Below are 15,066 nucleotides of genomic sequence, written 5' to 3' on the forward strand. Positions count from 1 at the left end.
TGCCGCAGCTTCCACTTGTGGCACGAGCGCAGCTCCCTGCTGAGTGCGTCGGCGATGGTGTTTTTTATTCCTGCCAGGTGGAAGGGTACCAGAAACATCCCTTGGGTTACTGCCCAATGCCACAGATCCTGGGCCTCCTTGGATAGAGCTGGGGATCTGGTGCCTCCCTGCTTCCGGATGTAAAACATCGTCATGGTGTTGTTGGTGAAGATCTTCACCACCTTGCCCTTGAGGGACGTAAGGAACGACCTGAGGGCCCAGAACTGTCATGATCTCTGCTTCCAAAAGGTCAGGGTTTTCCCAACTCCCTTGGAAGCAGATCCATAACCCAGGTTCCGAGTGCCAACCAGTCCCAATTGGGAACTTTTGGACCCAGTCCTGGCGCCAGTGGCACCAGGCTCATAAATATGCCCAGTCCCAGCGCTGGAAGCGCCGGGCTCATAATGCTTGGGTGGACTTACCTGCAGCAGACCATGCTGCTTACTTGCCTGCCAGTTGAGCCTCTGATCCTCTTCTGTTTGGAACTACTTTTCCTGTTGGGTGGGGCAGGAGCCACTCCCTAGATTCAGAACACTGGAACTCTTCTGGAAAGCAAGAACTCTTTTCTTACCTAGGCGTGGCTGTAGAAGGAGACACCTAAGCACTACAGGAGGCTATTTAAACCACACCCGATGGATGAATCTTGCTTTGCGTTATTCTGCATCCTCTGCAGCAGAACGCTCATCGTGTCTTCTGCATCTGATCCTGGGCCTAAGGAAAAAGGCTTACCATGCTGAATCCAGTCTTCAGCAACACCTATAAAGACAAGAAAGAACAGATTAGCATTACGGTCTTCAGTGACAGCTCTTCACTTACCTGGTCCATCGGCTGTCACCAACGCCTTGCGCTGCATTCCGGCATCTGAAAGACAAAAGCTTACCAACTCTTCGCACGCTCCGGAGGCCTTCGGCGCTGCATCCCGCATCTGAAAGACAAAACAAGGTGCGTTTAAAGACATTGGGGAACTTTAATACTCACGTGCCATTACTCCTTTCCACATCTAACCCAGTGGGTATTCCGGCACCCTGCAGCCGCTCCGAACTTGTACCTGCAAAATAAAAAGACAGTTAGAGCGCATCGTGAAGCAGGCAACAAGCGCTTACTTACGTGCTTCCAGGCGCTTCTATTCATCACACGGGCTCCATCTTCAACTCACTTCAGCCCGTCATCCGCCATCGCCGGAACCCTGCAAAACAAGAAACATCATTACTAAAGACTTTAAAGACATTAGAATTACTCGAAACTTACCGTTCGTGCAGTAAACGACGGACAGCAGTCCTCTGAAGTCAAGAGGCCTGCTCCCCTTATCCAGTGAAGAAACTGGTTACAGCACCCTGCCCCGAGGCAGATGGAGAGCACGGCGTTCACTTACCTAAGGTGAGAGCGTTAACCTTTGGGGTTCTACAGGAGAAGAGAAAGGGAAGAAGAGAGAGACATTCAATAACCCAGTTCCTTAATCCCATATTTTCTATCTGCAGACATCTTACCCTTCGAGTCAGACATACAGTGCACAGAGGTCCAGCCCAAAGAGCCAGCCGTGTGTTACACATCACCTTTGAAGATACGGTATACGCCCAGTCAAGACCGGCGCCTCTACGGGAATCAGGTGAGCGTTACAAGAACACGGCTCGGAGCTCCAGGACGTTGATGTGAAGTGACTTCTCCTCCGGCCGCCAAAGGCCTCTTTTGTGGAGATCTCCGGAATGAGCCCCCCATCCCTCCAGGGAGGCGTCCGTCGTCACCGTCTCCTGATGGGCCGGGGTCTAGAAGTCCATACCCGCCGTCAGATTTGCACGGGAGCCCCACCACCGAATCGCTTGCCGAAAGGTCTCGTTGAGTGAGATCCTGTCTTCGAAGCTGCCCGTCGCTAGCATCCAACGGGCGTCGAGGAGCTCCTGCAGCGGTCGCATCCGTAGTCTACAAAGGTGCACAAGGTAAATGCAGGAGGACATCATGCCGAGCAGGGACTTGACGGACCTCCCTTGGCCACGTTCATGGTCGACAGCCGTTGCACCTTGCCTAGGATGGCCTTCGTCCTCTCCTCCGACGGAGAAGCTAGTTGCGCCACTATGTCGAGCTTGGCTCCCAGGAACAGGACAACTTGCGACAGTACTAAGTGTGATTTCTTGAAGTTGATCGAAAATACAAGATCCGTGAGCAGTTGAACGGTCTTCCTTGTGTGTTCGACTGCGAGCTCCCTGGACTCTGCCCGGATGAGCCAGTCTTCCAGGTAAGGGTAGACATGGATCCCCCCCTGTAGGCACCGACGCGCCGCCACTGGTGCCAGGCACTTGGTGAACACCCTAGGCACCGACTTCAGTCCGAAGGGAAGGGCCTTGAACTGGTAGTGCCCTCCTTGGACTACGAATCGAAGAAATCCCTGTTGTTTTTTCAAGATGGGGATGTGAAGGTAGGCGTCCTCCAAGTCCAGCGACAATAGGAAGCTGCCCTCCTCCAGTTGTCCCAGGACGTGCTGGAGGGTAACCATCCGGAACTTCTGGGACCTGATGTACTTGTTTAGACGACGAAGGTCCAGGATGGGTCGCCAACCGCCGGTCTTTTTCTTTACGAGGAATTACCGAGAGTATACTCCGGAGCCTCTTTGGGACGAGTTTGATGGCGCCTTTCTTTAGCATAGCTCGTACCTCCAGTAGCAGTGGTGGGACGTGATTTTCCTTTCTGGCCACAGGTGGAAAGCAGGGAAATTTTCTTAGGAATTGCAATATGTGTCCGCGGGCCAGCGCATCCAGCAAGCAACGGTCGGCGGAGATGGACTCCCACACGCCGACGAAGTTCGCCAGCCGGCCTCCCAATGGGGTGCTCAGGTGGGGGCCTGACACTGCGGCCGGTTCAATCCTGCGTTGCGGCGGCCTTGCTGCCCTGGCCTCCTTGGCGACGAGATCCTCCTTGCTTGCTGCGTCCTCTGTAGGCCTCCTGCGATGAGGAGTGAGCCGCCTGGCGGTACGTCGAGGAGCTGCCGCCAAATCCCGTGGAGGCACCTTTCTTGCCTCCGGAACCCCGAAAGGGCGGCCGTCGTTGCTGGAGAACGCCTAAGGCATGAGCCGTCTCCATGTCAGCCTTGATGGCTTGCAGCGACTCGTCCACTGCCTTGCCAAACAGGTTGTTCCCGTCGAAGGGCATGTCCAGGACCCTGGTCTGCACGTCTTGATGGAAATCGTTTGCCTTGAGCCAACCTCGTCGGCAAAGGCAAACGCTGTCGCCCATCTGGCAGAAGCCGGTGTCTGCAATGTCCGTGGCCACCGTTATGGCGTGGTCCGATGCCACCTCTCCCTCCTGTAGAATCTCTAGGGCCTCAGCCCTCTTGTCCTCCGGGAGGAAATCCAGCAAGGGAACAATCTTAAATCATAGCTCCCTGTCGTAGCAGGCCACAATCGCGAGGGCTTTGCCGCTTTAATGGTAGTCGACGCCGACTAGCTGACTCGTCGTCGCATGGCGTCCAGTTTTTTTCCCTTCGATGTCCGGTGAAGATGTCGAAGTTGACACCGACGCCCCCGCCGCCTTCTTCTTGGCTGCCGCAGAGACAACCGAATCCGGGGTAGGCTGTGCCCTAAGACACATGGGGGCGAAATCCGGAACCCGGTACTTCTTCTCGTACAAGTCTCTCTTGGCAAGGGCTGTGGACGGATTCTTCAGGAGCAACAGCCCCTCGTCCCAGATGTTGTCGAGCAACGGAACCAAGAGGACCGTCTTCCTGTTGGCCTCCCGTCGTTGGTAGAGGAACCCTTCCTTCTTCTCTTCCACGGGGCAGAGCTGGAAGAGCTTGGATGCCCTGGCGATCATGGTATGGAACGAGCCAATCTCGTCGGGCTGGGAGGCCCGAGGAGGTGGTGATGGAAGGTCCATCCCGTCGTCACCACCGTCGTCATCCGTCCCCGTTGTGGCTGTCTCTGTACCTGTATAATCCCTCGTCTCCGGAGAAGGGGAAGAAGGCTGTGCAGGCCGAGAGGGCTAGAAAGGAGGGGGTGGATGAATTCTTCTCCGCTTAATTGGAGGGCCCCCCCGACGGTCCAGGCTCCGCTGGGTCGTCAGATAGTGGTAAGGGCAACCTTGTCCTTATCTCCGTACACAAGGCCTGGATTGCCATCAAGATTGCCCCTGAGTTGTCGTGAGGCCCAGGGACCGGTTGCGATGGGCGTGATGGTTGGGGAGTGGAATCCTCTGCCTCCACGTGTTCCTCGTCGCCACCGTCATCGCTTTGCTCATCCGCCTCTTTGGGATTCTTCCCGTGGGACCAGACCTCCTCGAACTCCTTTCCGGCCAGTTCCTCTTCAGAGGCTGTATCCATGTCCGTGATGGCCACCGTCCCCCGCCCCCCTTTTTCCCACCGGGGTTTTCAAAGGGGTCTTATTGATGGGCTGAAAGGAAGATTCCCTCTGCAGTGGCAGGGAAACTATAGGCCCCGAGGTCGCCTCCACTGGGGTAGCGTCCACAGGCTTCGCCAGGGATGCCACAAGTCCCTCGAATCAAGGCCTTCACAACCTTGGAGGCGCTTGAGGCCTTCACCTTGGGGGGTGAGGGTCACCGTCTCGCACCGCCTCGGCTGCCGTCGGGATCAACAGGAGCTTCTCCAGAAGTTTACCTGGGTTCTCCGACTTCCTCTTCCCTGAGCCAGGGCTCGTGGTTCATGGCGTCAGTGATATAGCACCCTGCCTGGCAGCTGAGGAGCCCGACCGTTCGGCGCTCCCGGTGCCCGCGGACAACGGTGCTTAGCCTTTTGTTGGGCCCCTGTCGTCGGAGCGCCCTCAAAGGACTTAGAAGACCGCTCAGACTTCTTTTTCTCACCCGCTGCTGGGCTCTTCCCCCTCCAGCCAGTTGGTGAGGCGGGCACGACGATCCCTCGTCTGCTCGGACATGTTCATGCAAAACGCACAGTCCTTCTCCACGTGCGTTTTATCTTCATGAAGGCAGTAGAGACATCGAGAATGTTCATCCTCCTGTAGTCCAAATCCAGGGCAGCTCCTGAAGAGCTTGGGTCCGGGTGTCGCGTTTCCTTTTTCCTGGGCCATGTCCAAGCGGATAGGCCGCAAAGATCTTCCGGAAGCCTCCGAGAAGAGAAACTCGACGAAAAATCGAGGGGCATAGAGAAAATCCGAAACGGGTCCCCTTTAATCGGAAGTAGAAACAGTGGAGCTTGAGGCTCGATTGACCGAGAAATTAGATCAAATCTTGTTGAAAATTTGCAAAATGCAGTAAAAGCTCAAGAGCTATAGCACGAGGACTCCCAAAGCTTGAACGTGTGGTAAAAATCTGAGGATGGCTGCCAGGGGAGGGGCTTAGGGAGAGGGCAGTCATTGGCTGGGGGCAGTATGACCCAGAGACCAGTGATTGATTACTACTAAGAAAGACAGATCAGAAACTAAACTGAAACTGATTTTTTCTTTACCGAGGATTCCCAGACTGACGACGGAGAATATTCATGAGCATGTGAATCCATGCCAGACCCCAAGCTGGAGAACTGTGTGAATCTGATGCTTTGGCAGCACATTCTTCTGCCCCTTTTACGATGCCTAAGCCTTCATCGACATCTGGCTCGGATTCTGATTGTGTGTCTAGAAGAATTTGATCAGGGGCTGATTAAGGTCTTAGATGGTAAATATTTGTGGTAGTAGTGACAAAACTTGCAAAATCCCCCCCACCCCACTCACCATTGATGGGGAAGTCACAAGCAGGAGCCGTTGACAATGTTCCACCAGTGATTATTCAAGATGGGATACCCAGTGACAGTGCACCCGTTGGCAGTTGATTCTTCACTAAATACTAATTCTCAGTAGGCTCTTCATGGACAAGGTGTTCACCAATGACGGATTCAGGGTCTGCCTTGTTCACAATTGCTAGGAGCCAGTCAACGGAACAACAAGCTTCAGTGTATAGACTATGGGAACCCATTGTCGACTGAGTGCAGACTAAAGCAAGTAAAGGAGTCAATGAGAGCCTTGCTGTAGACTGGTTTACTGAAGTCAATGACTTCACTCCCACCAACTAATCGGGTCACTGAATACATTGCGTCAGCCCTGTTGAAAAAGGCTTAGTCTCTGCCGGGGGACTATCTAAATCCAGGGTCATGTATACAACTTTAACCTTTGCACCCCAAACCCGGTTTGTTGAATGGCATCTCCTATTGGGCTGCAATATTGAATGGTTACTTTTCAAATCCCCTGGAAGGGCCCCAGTGAATTAATTAGAAGAACCCATTAATCCATTCACTTGGAGCTAACATTTTACAGATGCAGCACTTTTTAGGCACATGCTCAGAAAGGAGGGTGTAGAAGAACTACTTAAGTAATCTCTAATCAAGGACATCTATTTTGAGGAAGTTTCTAAAATGCTTAAACAAGGCTTTAGTTTTACCAAGCCTCAGCAACACCCACAATCAGATTCCCATTTGACCCCGGGGACGGGCGGACATAAGGGGTGACTGCCTCTTCCAATCCATTCCCAGCAACATAAGATAATTGTATTTGGTGAAGATGTTGGTGGCAGTGTCAAACAGCATACAACATGCTCGACAGTTAAACTGCAATCCATAAGAATAAATTAAACCCGTGTACTTCAAAGTGTGACTGGTCTTCATTTGATCAATACAGTGTAAACAGCAATTATATATTTACCACCTTTTAGGTTAAGACAACTACAGAAGGTTTACTCCACTATTAATTCCACCATTTCGTCCAAATGAAACAAGGATTACATAAAATGTCCTCTTCCTGAACACATGGCAGCAATAAGCCTCAATGACATTTGGAATGCTGGGAGAAATTAAGCAACATTTTCATTTCATTTGCAAACTTGGCAAGGCAAACTTTATTCAGGCAATCTATAAAGAAGGCCATATCCAACTTTTCAATATTGAAAGGCACATTTATATGTTCCATTAATGGTCTCCACGTATCATTGTCGTTATGCAGCTCTCCCACAAGGGACATATATGCACAAGTACATTCAAAGGCCCACATACCAGTCTACGCCTGGGTGTGAAAACACTGACAGTATACTTTGTGTAACCAACAGTAATAGTAATGTACTGAGAAATTCAAGAATATTACAATTTAAACACGAACAACCCATCAGAACATAAGTACCATTAACCATCATCCTGCCCTCACTGTGCTTGACCTTTTTAAATTACTGAAACTTCACAGGTATTGACGTTTTCCACATTCCCTGCGAGGTCCTACTACAAAGTGTACAATTGGCCCCGAATAGTTCTTGGTGATTGTACAGCCCAGACAGCAGCCACATTAACACAGCAGATCCTATTTAATCAGTTTCCGGTTTTAACGCATCAGAAGGCTGGCTGTTTAATCACTATATAGTGATTAAAGAGTATGCATGGCCTGTAAGAAGGTGGCCTCTGTTATTTGTATCACTGATGGTAGCAATATCTGTACCAATAGTAAAGAATTTGGATATCACCTCTCAGAGTATTCACACCAACGTTCTTAAAGCCTGGGACCTAAATAATGATGCCCTTGTAGAACAATGAGGGATTGGTTTGAGACATAAAAAACGAATCCAATAATTTAGGTTTGCCAATATAAAGAGTACAACTATTAACACGATTTTTTAAAATAATTAGTATGCAACAGTTTGAGCCCACTTCCATGCTGCCACACCCACAAAGGCAGTAGCCCAACAGTGGGAACAAAATGGTGTGTTCGGGAAAATATTGCAATTGGAAGTAGGCAAGTTGTATGGTAATGCACAGTACAAGTGTAACCACATTTGTTATGGAGCTGGTGCATGAAATTCATGGTGAAAAGGGAATGCTCATTTGAGGCAGAGGCCAGTATTTCTTCCCTGCACTCGAACAATTAAACAGCAGAAACATGGAGTTTCACCAACATTGTAGACACGTTTACAGAAAGAAATGCACAAAGGGTCTCCTCTCCAAGGATACAAACAAATACTGATGCAGAACTCATCTCTTAACGGACGCAGCTCAAGAGGCTGCATAAGAAGGGAGTCCTTTTACCAGGGTAGGACACGTTCTTGTTCCAGTCCCGAGGCTTGGTTTTGCAAACCCAAGCCTTTATAATGTATGGCTTAGACTGCAGCACAGCACTGTCTTTTGCTCCCAAAGAATTGGCATTAGAGATCAGTCACGGTTCTTTACAGAGTAATACCAAATTCATCATTCGGAAGTTCTGAATTCTTCATATTCCGGTCATGGACAAAATTAGTGCAGTTCCTGCTCTGAGCCAGTGAAGACGTTGGGGCCTCTGCGATTCTGGTGCTTCCACCATGTCGGCCAATGTTGTCTGCGCCAGGGGGCCTGGATCATTGGGAGGACAATTAGTATTCAGCAAAGGAAGTGAGTAAACAGCAACAGGAAGGAGAATAACAGAACAGATGGAGAAAACAAGATAGAAAAGGTCAGAAAGGTCAACTGTTGTTGGGAGATGCTAATAAAATGTGGGCTTCTTCTGAGAGGCAATTTGGCTAAATGCATTTGGATTATGTGTGCCTGACATATTTTCTAGATTACGCTGGCAACTAAGAATATGTATATTTATGTTTGAGATTGTCCTGTAATGCAGACACCTGAATATTCATAAATGTGGCTTCTGTTAAAGTTGATCCTGCTCTTAGTTTGGCAACGTAGTGGACCATTTTGTGCATTATGGATCTGCTGAAATTCTCTGCTCACGACAATGTGCAATGCTCTTTTTTTCGCTCCAGCCTCTGTCTGAAAGCCTTCAGTCACAGGATCTTCATAAAATGGCAACCCTCAATCCCAATAGAGAAAATTAATTCATATGTAAACGAAGTCGGGACATGGGGCACGCAGGTCTTTAATGGATACAGGCTCTATGCCATCTAGCCAATTCACATCTCACGCAAAGGAAACCTGCCAGAGGTCGAGACCTATACCAAGAAAAACATTTGCATCAGACCTCATTCTAAGAAGTATTAAGAATTGTAGGTCCTCCTTTCACCAGTTTCTTTGAGGACTACGTTTTCTGCTTTGTAAAATCTTTTTTGTGTTCTTTAGACTTGTGTGTGATGGTTCGACTCCTGGTTACTAATTTCTTACAGACCTTAAGACTTGGATCATAACTTTTGATTCCACCCACTGCCAACAATGAGGGCTCACAGAGTGCAGAGACAAAGAAAAAGGTCTGGCTTAGGGGTCCTGTGACATGTGAGTGGAGAAGGAAATCTGGGCTTACCCTCTGGGCCCCCACACAAAACGAGGGTATACAAACTGTGTCAAAACAAGTCCATTGCTTATTTTTTATTTATTTATTTTTTATTTATTTCTATAGCGCCAGAGCCCGCAGGCATCAGGGCGCATTACATAAGGACAAGGATAATAGGAAAGTGACGGGACAGCAGAGCCAGATTACTGGTCCTGAGTAGATTACTTTACATGGTCTTTAGCATTTATACAGGTCTTTTATTTGAACAACAGAGTCTTCAGTTATGGCATATGGCATACATACACTTCCTAAGGGCACGCAGAGGGTTAACGTGTGGATATCATCAGTACTCCACATAAGATTTTGAAGTGGAAGTATTTTACTCCCCATTTCTTAAAGTTGGGAATAAAATACATTTTATGGTGTAAAAATGTAAGTCCCATTCTCAATGGGAGTATTTTATAAACTAGTGAATATGTTTTCACTGGAAAACGCAAATATGTTTGTAATATTTATTTCTTTGCACCTAGACATTCGCGCTCATTAAAAGATACAGGTTACCCCTTAAGATTAGCCAGTAATCATGGCAGTTTCTTCCTTTGCTATTACGTGCAATACTGGTCCAAACAGATCAATGGAGCTGTGTGGGCTAAAGTAGGTGAAAAAGGTCCTATATGTCGGTTTCCTGTTTTTTGTTGGGAGTTTTTGCAAACCCTATGTTCCTTTTTTGGGAGTATTTGCCTATTTTTAGGGAGTAAGGGTAGCCGATAGACCCCTTTTATCTGTAGGGCTGGATACGTTACCAACCATGTTTCTATACATTTTTCATTAAACTAAAGTTTTTGCTTAGAGTCATGATGTTAGTCAATCTGTTACAAATAAAACCCTTCAAATACCTGTAAACGCACAGCACAGGTAAAGTGGAGGAGAAACCCAACAGCCCAAATGGGGTCAGTAATGTTGGCAGTTTGCAAGGGAAGTGAATTTATTTTCAGATTGTCAAAATGTTGTGCATGCTACCAATATCCTCACTCAGAAAGAGAACACTTCTAAGGAATGTGTGCTGCACACATCTTTGTAAATCACTGTAACATGAATGTACAGAGATGCTCCACTAAGTACTATTCCAATTTACTTTGCTAGCACAAACACGTAGCCAGTCATCTTAATGGAATAATAAAAATGCGTTTGCCTTGAACCTGCAACCAACCACTCTTTGCAGCGGTTATTTAAAAGGAGAATGGGTCTCCAGCAAGTCAACCCAGCAATTGTCCATAGCACTAATGGGTTTTGCTTAAAGAAAAAAAAATGCAGGTTCTGTTCTAATGTCAGCGGTAGGTCTTGATAGGGTAATCTAAACTTAAATTGCAGTATTGCCATTTCTATTTGGTTAAGTAGAGTTATTTCTGTGCAAGAGACAAAAAGGCAAACCTTTGCACAAGAACAAATTTGCATACTTCGACGACTACGTAATATTGCCATAATCAAGTGCAGAGAACTTTCAGTTTCAAAATGAACAGCTAAAGCCATTTGTGCTAAAGGAATTCCACTGCAATTACACTGAATACTAACAGGGAAATGAACCTTAAGGCTTAAACGTTTTTACAAAATTGAAACTTCTGCCAATTTTCTGGGCAAGCATTTTTCTTACTTGTGTTGTCTTTTGTTAGGCCATAGCTATTGTGAGACGGGTCTGTTAAAATGTAGTCAAAGACAGCTCAAGCCGCAGTTGTGTTCAGCTTGCACCTAATCCTTTCCTATGGGCACAATATTTGTCTGTGCAACATAACAGGCAGTCAAGCCTACAGTTACGAAGAAAAGAAGCTTTCATCGAGGACATGGTTGGCTGGAAATTTGTCAGAAGTCCAAACCTTAGTAGTAAGGAAAGGTTTTACTAAAATGTAAGTGTGCCCCTTCCAACACCTAGACTTTGCAACAGGACAGTAATACCAATAGGGCATGGATCGTTAACAAGTTTGTAGTTGAGAGGGTCTCCTCTATATTTTGCTAGATTTCTTTACTATAAAGTTTAAATTGAGTTCCTCAGTTACAGGCCCAACATGAAGGACATTCCTTCTTGGGGCTGAAAGACTTAGCAAAAGGGACAATTGTAAGAGGGATAAAGGTAGCAAACCTTCAAGACTTGTATATAGCCAGATGCAGGGTTAGAATCGGTACCACAACGCAACTTCCCTGACACTCTCCCGCGCCCACCACCATAGGTTGGTAATTATTTTGCTAATTTGTTAATTAAGAAATGAGGGAGGGCAGCAACGATGGGGCTAACAAAAATGTTATAGCAGTACAGCGGTTAACTCCTACACAATGCGCATACAGGGATTTCCTTTCCCTGCTTGTAACAAGACCAAGGCAGAGGATAACTCAGATCACCTAGTCGGATATAAAGAATTAACAATTAAATATTGTTTGGGAGACACTCATGAAGGATGGTCCCGTCTCCAATGAACATGGATCGCCTTCCTCACTCTGTTTATTAAAGCCACTGTGGTGGTTGGTTTCATCCTCATCCCCTTTTCTTGCCCTTGACAAATATACGTGGGAACCAAGCAGCAAAATCTCAACACATGATACGAATACTCCCCCTCCATGGAGGCAATAGCAGGTCTCATACAGAGTACGCTTCAGTGTAGGTGTTGCAGTTCCAGCTTATCTCCTTTGAATCTCATTTAGGAGCTCCTAATTAGAGAAAAAGAAGAGGGCCCGTTGATCTACTGTAACCTCTAATTGGCACCCAACACTTGTGTGCTGGGAACTATCAAGTGCTCACTCAGGGTCACCAAAAGAGGAGCCACTCTTCAGTGGCTGAATGAATTTCAAGCAATGTCTGGCCTTGGGCACAAACATTGGAAGAAGTGTTTAGTGCACACGTTTGCATTTGCCACCTATGAGACTATTGTTCCCCCAATGTGTGACATTCTTGATTTTCCATAAAGAAGGATCCACCTATCACTAGACAGCAGATTACATTGGGTGAAATATCAGCAGTGAAATTTGAATAACCTACTTGCATCGTAATCTCAGGAATAGCTGTTTGTGTTGTGTTTGGGAGGTGAAGTTCAGCGATGGGAAGGCAGGAACTACCACTCCCGTTTTGACTTTTGCCCTCTGTGCTCCTATACATAAAAATAGTTGGACCCTTTAGTCAGTTAGGTCTCAATAGCAACGCTTAGAACTGTGACTAAAGACTTTACCAATCGAATCTGAGGATGCTTCCCAACAGAGGAATTATTCAAGTCTAAGGGGCGGGTTAAGCCTCTGATTAAGAGGCAGACATAACTATGACCAGAGTAACCTCTCTCTATTATAGCACAACTTACTCCTCTACTTCCAGGGAGGGGATAATCTGTCCACAGCCACCTTGCTCAGCAGAATAGAGTAAAAGGACACATTGTTCCCCTTTCTAAGGTAGGCATCTTCTCTACAAATGGAAGACCATCAACAAATGGACCGGTGTCTCAAAAAAAGAAAAAGCTACCATCCCAAGTGGAATAAAGAACATTACTACTAAACTAGGGCTTGATAAAGAGCAACTCTTGTAAATACTCAGGTGCTAATTTAGTAATAATGAAACAAACCACACTACCAGAGACACTTGAATACCCATTTGAAAAGCTCCCCACAAATGACATTGCCTTATTAGTTTTAGGACCTTGCTACTTGCACCTAAACATTAGTTTGCCTAACTTAGTTAAAATTGGGTGGCCAGCACATAGGGCATGTAAACAGGTTTAGCTTCAGTCAAACATGTTATCCTAAGAATTGTAGAGAAGGTGTAGAGCTAATTACATTTGTTGAAATGTGTAGATTCTCAACGTCCCTTTGAGGAAAAGGCTTTTGTTGTGAGCATCTACACACAGAAAAGGTTGAGAACAGAGTGATGAGAGAGCAAACTATACAAAGAGTAGGGTTAGAAGGCCAGGGCAACAGGTTGCATAACATACATTCACAACACTTACAATGGGCTTGTGAAGCTAAATTCAATCAGGCTTGATTGAAGAACCTGATCATAAATATATCCATTAATTGCAGAGCTCCAGTTATAGAACTTTAATTCAAACTTGTTATACTGGAAGAATTAGGCTTGAAGCAAATCTGTTTTCTGCAATAATCCAAAAGGGGCTGTTGGAAAGACCCTTTGTACCACTGCTTCCTTCATTTCACCAGCATTGCATCAGGTGAAAAAAGTACAGGAGTTACATAGGATCAAGTTCTATAAATTGTTCCTTTGCAGCAAATCAAAGATTGAGAGTAATGAATATACACTACATTAGTTAAAGCAACCCATGCAATTGTGGCACCAACAGAGAAGCAATTATGTCATGCAATGAATGGAAGCATCCCAAACCAGTTGCAGTGCTGTTCTTTGCAATACTTGGAAACATTTGAGGCAATATTCAACTTCTGGGCATGAGCCATTGTACCAGCATTAGATGTGACATAACATGACATCACATTCTTTACATCCAGTACTCCCTCATATAGAGTTCACCCTCAGACAGCCCAGTTACATTGTCCTATCATAGCTGCAGCAGTTAGAAACTAAATTGCAGACTTGCTAATCGTATGGCACTGCCCTATCTCCGACGGGGAAGGGAGAGCAGAAATCATTGTTTGTGCTTGGTAGTGACTAGGACTGTTATACACCATCTCCCACCTGGACCCTGGCAGCAACTATGTTCCCCAATGCCCAAACAGCATGGTCACTGACCAGACGCTTGAATTATGTGCCGACATGTGGGTAGCCCTTCTCTCTAACCAAAGTCTTTTCAACATAGGTGGCGGTCTTATTGTAAACTAAATATTAAGCAAGAGCCACAGAGTCAATAGCTGCATGTCCTCACATGCGCTATTGACATGTATGGTACATGCGCACACACACAGTAATATTCCTACCTTCAGACATGAAATTGCTCACTCGCATGACAACACGTGCTACCAGCAGGAGTTACAACATGGACTCTGCAGTCTACTTTCATATAATTAATCCAAGCAAAAGACGCAACCAATCTTCGCAAATAACAATACCCATTTAATAAACAGGATTAGAGCTTAAACATGCCAAGTACTTGGTAGAAAAGACCTCAAAGAATCGTATTAGCCAATGCATGCAGAAATTAAGCCAATTAAGTCATCAAGTAATTTAGAGAAAGCACATCACTCAGGCGTTCCGTGCGCTGGCAAGTGCACATACCACTTTGATCAACAGACGCCCTTTTTGAAGACCAGTTTGCTCACTGGCACGATACAACCTTAAGCACTCCAGCGCAGCACACACGATTCATCAGCTTCAAACTCCCCTTGCTCTATTATTAACACAGTATTTCACTAGAGAGAAGGTTGGGGGAGATCTAATCAAACCAAGTTTCAAATGTTTAAGCACTACAAGAAGTTTCGAGAAATATTTAGGAATACTGTAAGCTTCTTGCAAACCTATAGAATTTAGTAATTTGATCTCATGGGGACAAGTAGCAATTAATTGTGCAATGTTTACTTGGAGCTTATGTACATTTTTCTTCAATCTCTAACAAAGACATTTAAATATTTGACTCTTCAATGGGTAAATAATCACTAATAAAACACCTAATGTGTCAAGCCAACAGCCAAATTGAACGAAAACTATAATCCACAAACAGCAAGGCAGACATACAGCTTTGTGCACACACACCCGAGGAAAAAAACAAAACCTGGCTTGAAATGAATTACTATACTTCGGTTTTTAATATCCACTGACAAAATACATCTGCAGCTGTTTGGAGATGCCTGGGCGATGGAGTGTTCAGGAGTTGAGAGCCAAGGAGGGAGAACCATTGCAGTAAGCAACCAGCACAAGTGGCCAGAGCGTAAA

At 46.3% G+C, this 15,066-nt stretch overlaps 1 protein-coding gene across 2 annotated transcripts in view; it reads right to left on the reverse strand.

Annotated features, from left to right (window-relative positions):
• EPB41L5 (erythrocyte membrane protein band 4.1 like 5) overlaps positions 1-15,066 on the reverse strand; it is a 1,765,041-nt gene that overhangs the window by 758,483 nt on the left and 991,492 nt on the right. The gene's annotated exons all lie outside the window — the stretch shown is intronic.

Source organism: Ambystoma mexicanum, chromosome 9 (genome assembly GCF_040938575.1).
Source record: "Ambystoma mexicanum isolate Mex_15411 chromosome 9, UKY_AmexF1_1, whole genome shotgun sequence".
Taxonomy (NCBI): Eukaryota; Metazoa; Chordata; class Amphibia; order Caudata; family Ambystomatidae; genus Ambystoma; species Ambystoma mexicanum.